The following is a 6,541-nucleotide window of genomic DNA, read 5'->3' on the forward strand; positions in this document are numbered from 1 at the left end:
ATCCGCGACTGCGTCAACCACAAGTTAATGGCAAAACCCATTGTTTGCATTACAGGGGGCGGAACCAGGAATTCCGTAAAGTGATGGAGGCTCCTTTACACAATTAAAGACTGCCGCTTTAGCTGTCGTTTAAACAAAAGAAATAAAACGATATTGATAAGGGGGAGGATGGATCGAGAGGGGGCGCATCCCCATGGTGCCCCCTCTATATATTTTGTTAAAACAAGAGAAAATGAAAAGAAGAAAATGGGGCGGTGTCGCGTGAGCCTTTGATTTTGTAAAGGCGCCTCCCCTTCACGGAATTCCCGGATACGCCCTGTCCTGCAAGCAATGAGTTTTGACATTTTGTGGTTGACGCAATCGCGGATCGAGACAGGCGCATCCCCCTCTGGTGACCCCTCTATTTTTTTTTCTTCAAAACAACATGAATGATAAAAAGATGGGGTGATGCGTCAGGCTTTAATTATGCAAAGGTGCATCCCCTCCCCTTTACGGAATTCCTGGACCCGCCCCTGTAATGGAAGCAATGAGTTTGGTCATTGTGGTTGACGCAATCATGGATTGAGAGGGGGCGCATCCCCCATGGTGCCCCCTCTATATATTTTGTTAAAACAAGAGAAAATGAAAAGAGAAAATGGGGCGGTGTCGCGTGAGCGTTTGATTTTGTAAAGGCGCCTCCCTTCACGGAATTCCCGGATACGCCCCTGTCATGCAAGCAAAGAGTTTGGTCATTTATGTGTGGTTGACGCAATCATGGATCGAGAGGGGGCGCATCCCCCATGGTGCCCCTCTATATATTTTGTTAAAACAAGAGAAAATGAAAAGAAGAAAATGGGGTGGTGTCGCGTGAGCCTTTGATTTGTAAAGGCGCCTCCCCTTCACGGAATTCCTGTATACGCCCCTGTAATGTAAGCAATGGGTTTAGTCATTTGTGGTTGACGCAATCCTGGATCGAGAGGGGGCGCATCCCCCATGGTGCCCGAAAAGAAGAAAATGGGGTGGTGTCTCGCGAGCCTTTGATTTTGTAAAGGCACCTCCCCTTCACGGAATTCCTGGATACGCCCCTGTAATGCAAGCAATGAGTTTTTCCATTTGTGGTTGACGCAATGATGGATCGAGAGGGGGCGCTTCCCCCTCTGGTGCACCCTCACTATATTAGGTTAAAACAACAGAAAAAAAAAGATAAGAAAAGGGGGTCGCGCCAGCCCCCTCCCCCTTTATGGAATTACTTGATCCGCCCATCTGACGCGTTATGACATTATTTTGTGTTCGAAGTGTTATGACATTTGTGGTTAATCCAATATTGACATTTGCGGTTAACGCAATCGCGGATTTAGAGGAGGCGCACCCCCTTAGTGCCCCTGTCTTTATTTTGTCAACAGAACACAAATAAAAAGAAGAAAAGTGAGGAGGGTCGCGCAAGCCTTTCATTTTGTAAAGGCGCCCGTCCCCTTTGTGGAATTCCTGGATCCGCCCCTGTAATGCAAGCAATGAGTTTTTCCATTTGTGGTTGACGCAATGATGGATCGAGAGGGGCCCCATCCCCCTCTGGTGCACCCTCACTATAACTATTCGGTTAAAACAACAGAAAAAAAAAAAGGATGGGGGGGTGGGGACAGAGTGTCGCGCCAGCCTTTGAAATTGTAAAGGCGCCCCCCCCCCCCTTTCCGGAATTCCTGCATCCGCCCCTGTGACGCGATATGACATTTGTGGTCGACGTGTTATGACATTTGTGGTTAATTCCCGATTTTGACTTTTGGTTGACTCAATCGCGGATTATGAGGGGGCGCATCCCCCTTCAGTGCAACTCTCTTTATTTTGTCAACACAACAGAAATAAGAAGAAAATGGGGGAGGGGGGAAGGTCACGCCAGCCCTTGACTTTCTTGTGAAGACGTACGCCTCCCCTTTACAAAATTCCTGGATCCCCCCCCCCCATAATTTCAAGCAATGAGTTTCGAGAGGGGGGGGGGGGCTTCTTTTCTGGTGCACCCTCACTATAGTATGTTAAACCAACGGAAACAAAAATAAGAAAAGGGGGGTCGTGCCAGCCTTTGATTTTGTAAAGCCTTCCCCCTTTTTTTATGGAATTCCTGAATCCGCCCCTATGACGCAATCGCGGATTTAGAGGAGGCGCACCCCCCCCCCCTCCTAAGTGCCGCTTTCTTTATTTCGTCAACACAACAGAAATAAAAAGAAGAAAAGGGGGAGGGTCGGGCCAGCCTTTCATTTTGTAAAGGCGCCCCTCCCCTTTACGGAATTCCTGGATCTGCCCCCGTAATGCAAGCAATGAGTTTTGATATTTGTGGTTGACGCAATCATGATTCGAGAGGGGGCTCTTCCACCTCTGGCTCCCTCTCACTATAGTATGTTAAAACAACAGAAATAAAGATGAAAATGGGGGGGGGGGTGTCACGCCAGCCTTTGATTTTTTTCAAGGCGCCCCTCCGCTTTACGGAATTCCTGGATCCACCCCCTCTGACGCGTTATGGCATTTGCAGTTAGTTTGAAAATTTTGACACTGTGGTCGACGCGTTATGACATTTGTAGTTAATCCCCGATTTTGACATTTGCGGTTGACGCAATCGCGGATTGAGAGGGGGCGCATCTCCCATTAGTGCCCAATCTCTTTATTTCGTCGACACGACAGAAATAAAAAGAAGAAAATAGGGGAGGGGAGGGTCGCGCAAGACTTTTACTTTGCAAAGACGCCTCCCCTTAACGAAATTCCTGGATCAGCCCCTGTAATGCAAGCAATGAGTTTGGTCATTTGTGCTTGACGCAATGATGGATCAGGAGGGGGCGCATCCCCCTCTGGTGCCCCCTTTCTTTACTTTTCTTTCTTTCTTTTTTTGGTTAAAACAACATAGGTAAAAAGAAAAATATGGGAGGGGTGCGGTAGCCTTTAATTTTGTAAAGCCGCCTCCCCTTTACGAAATTTCTGGATCCGCCCCGTAATGCAAGCAATGCGTTTTGATATTTGCGGTTGACGCAATGATGGGTCGAGAGGGGGCTCATCCCCTTGGTGCACCCGCCAGTGTTGCGCCAGCCTTTGATTTTGTAAAGGCGCCCCCCCCCCTTTACGGAATTCCTGGATCCCCCCCCCCCCTGTGACGCGTTATGACATTGTGGTCGACGTGTTTATTGCATTTGTGGCTATCCCCGATTTTGACTTGTTGTTGATGCAATCGTGGATTGAGAGGGGGCGCATCCCCCTTTAGTGCCCCTCTCTTTATTTCGTCAACACAAGAAAATGGGGAGGGGGGAAGGTCGCGCAAGCCTTTGACTTTGTAAAGCGCCTCCCCTTTACAAAATTCCTGTATCCGCCCCTGTAATGCAAGCACTGAGTTTTTCCATGTGGTTGACGCAATGATAGATCGAAAGGGGGCGCTTCCCCCTCTCGTGCACCGTCAGTAACAGAAACAAAAATAAGAAAAGGGGGTCGCGCCAGCCTTTGACTTTGTAAAGCCCCCCCCCCCCTTTACGGAATTCATGGATCCGCCCCTGTGTCGCGTTATGACATTTGTGGTCTACGTGTTATGACATTTGTGGTAAATCCAATATTGATATTTGTGGTTGACGCAATCGCGGATTTAGAGGGGGCGCATCCCCCTTTAGTGCCCCCCTCTCTTTATTTTGTGAACACAGCAGAAATAAGAATAAGAAAAGGGGGGGGGGCGAGGGTCGTGCCAACCTTTGATTTTGTAAAGGCGCCTCCCCTTTATGGCATTCCTCGATCCGCCCTTGTGACGCGTCAGGACATTTTGCAGAAAATTGGGAAATTTTGACATTTGTCGTCGACGTGTTATGACATTAGTGGTTAATCTGATTTTGACATTTGTCGTCGACGTGTTATGACATTTGCAGTAAAAATGGAAATTTTGACATTTGTCGTCGACGTGTTATGACATTAGTGGTTGATCCGATTTTGACATTTGTCGTCGACGTGTTATGACATTAGTGGTTGTTTTGACATTTGTCGTCGACGTGTTATGACATTAGTGGTTGTTTTGACATTTGTCGTCGACGCGTTATGACATTAGTGGTTGTTTTGACATTTGTCGTCGACGTGTTATGACATTAGTGGTTGTTTTGACATTAGTGGGCGATTTTGACATTAGTGGGCTCTACAGGGGGGGGGGGGACCCTTTCTGAAGAATTTATGATGTAACCCAATATCGGCCGCCATGAACTACACAGATACTTCCCTTCATTTTGTTATGAAAACAAAAATAAGATAGCCATGTTTCATTTTAAACTCTGAAAGGCCATTTAACAAGTTCTTTATTCATTAGCGCTTTAGCATAAGATTTTATTCACTTTAATCGTCCAATAAGAGAAAACTGTCATATTTGATTTTTTCTTTAACTTTTTAATGCCATATAAGTTGTGATTAATTCCACGTTCTTTGAGGGGAAACTAAAAAGACAAGAAACTGTTGATATGGGAAGTTGAATGGATTGAGTTTGGTGACACAGAATAGGAAAAAAAAAAACTATTTCAAATAAGAAATAGAAAATGTAATTTTTCTTTCTTACTTCACCGATTTCGATGAGATTTGATCAAGAGATAGCAGTGATCACCAACAAACCCCATAAACAGAACATACGCAATTGCGCGCGGAGACATTATAACCCTTAAATAGTGCTGTAAAACCTATTGAACCATATCCCCTTTGATGTCGTGTAACTTTGAAAGGAATTGGTGTATTGGAAAGCCGTTTTCACACGATAATAGTTATGTTTGGGGAATAATCTTAGGAAAATTCAAATGTTATTTGTAAACGCATATTTAATGTATGGAAAGAACATTATTACCGAATTTCGTATTTTTTTGGAAAAATGTTAAAAAACATAATTCCTTCCTTAATATTTCATGACAAAAACTATTTATCCCATCAAATGGGGTATCAACTTGAAGGAAATTTAATTCTCTTCAAAATGATACCATTTCTATGGTAATTTGATATTCCTAACTAAAGTTATTCAAAAATAATCCGTCTCCTAGCAACGGGCCGCGGCCATCTTAGAAATATGCAAATTAGACGCGCGCGCAACCTTTTTTTCCGCTGGCGACAAACGGATTCGGAAAATACAGGTTCTGACGATCTTCGGACATATCGTAGAATTTTGTTTTAGGGGGGGGGGGTGCACGGAGACCCTTTCTGGTTGCTAGACTATATGTATAAAATTCACTATTCTCACTCGGAGGACAAGATTAGTGCTCCACTTGTTAAAGATTAAAGGTGAAGCTTCACCGGAATGTAAAACAGTCTGTCTATTATATATATAAAGGTCAGTTTACAGTAGTGTTGGGCTAAGCTCATAGTACGAGAAATAATTGATGAGACCTACGTAAAAGCAAGATTGTTAAATTGTAGGTCCCATGATTAATCAGATAATGGGTATTAATTTTATGTAATATATATATTTATTTAGACCATACTAAGACTGAAGGGAACGGATTAAATACAAAGAGGGAAAACACCCAAATAAAATTAGATGTCACTAGATGAAATAAAGAAAAGCAAGGGATGGTATAGTTTTGGTTGAGATTGGGATTTAGGTTGTAACTTTATGCAAAATAATTCGAAACTATAAAGACCATGCAATTCTAAAAGGAATTGAAAGCTTATTTGATGATAATCGGTTTTGAAATGGCCGAGATATCCAAAAACATACCAAAACAAAGTGGTCCTGAATGCCGTGACAGATTTTTGGACAGTTTGAAATATCTGACATGGCATCCACGGCTAGTAATATTTTCCGTCGCGCCCCACTACCAGTGACTACGGACCGCCTCCAAGTTTTGTTACGGCGTATTACGTGCCGTCGCGTTTTGTTGCGTTCACCCCCAATTCATTACGGCCTACCAGGTTTCTCATCAGCACCGATACTGCCGAGGCATTTTTGAAAAATATTTTTGACGGTTTAAAAATCTGACACGGCATCCACGGCAATCACGGCCTGTCACGTTTGCCTATCCCTTCCCGTCGCGTTGTCTCACGTCCATCCTGTTTTGTTCACGGTGGCCTGAAACGTGGTTGCCGTGGCCGCCGGGAATATGGTGCAAAGGCAGCATTAACCCAGCATAATGTGGCGCAGTTTGTAATTTCATTGGGAAGTTACTTTGACCCATAGTGTGTGGGTTTTTTTTTTTTTTTGGGGGGGGGGTTATTATTCGAGAACGTGATGCTGACAATTGGATAATAATGAATGGTGTTTTGTTTGTTTGTTGGTTGCTTTTTTTTTGTGGAAACATTTGGAAAATACTTGGACAATGAACTTAGATGAGTTTTGAATATCGTTAATACATAAGATAAACGGAAGTGGGCCTAACAGGGAACCCTGTGGGACACTTTAAAAAAGTTAGTGTAGAATGGGAGTCATGGCCGTAGATACTTACGATTGCTTTTTCCATTTGTAAAATAACCTTTAAACTATTCTAGGGCCCTTCCCAAAATTCCGTTATGATTTAACTTATATAGAGTAAAATATTGAAGTGAATCGTATCAAACGCCTTTGAGAAATCAAGGAAAACTC

Source organism: Diadema setosum, chromosome 14 (genome assembly GCF_964275005.1).
Source record: "Diadema setosum chromosome 14, eeDiaSeto1, whole genome shotgun sequence".
NCBI classification, from domain to species: domain Eukaryota; kingdom Metazoa; phylum Echinodermata; class Echinoidea; order Diadematoida; family Diadematidae; genus Diadema; species Diadema setosum.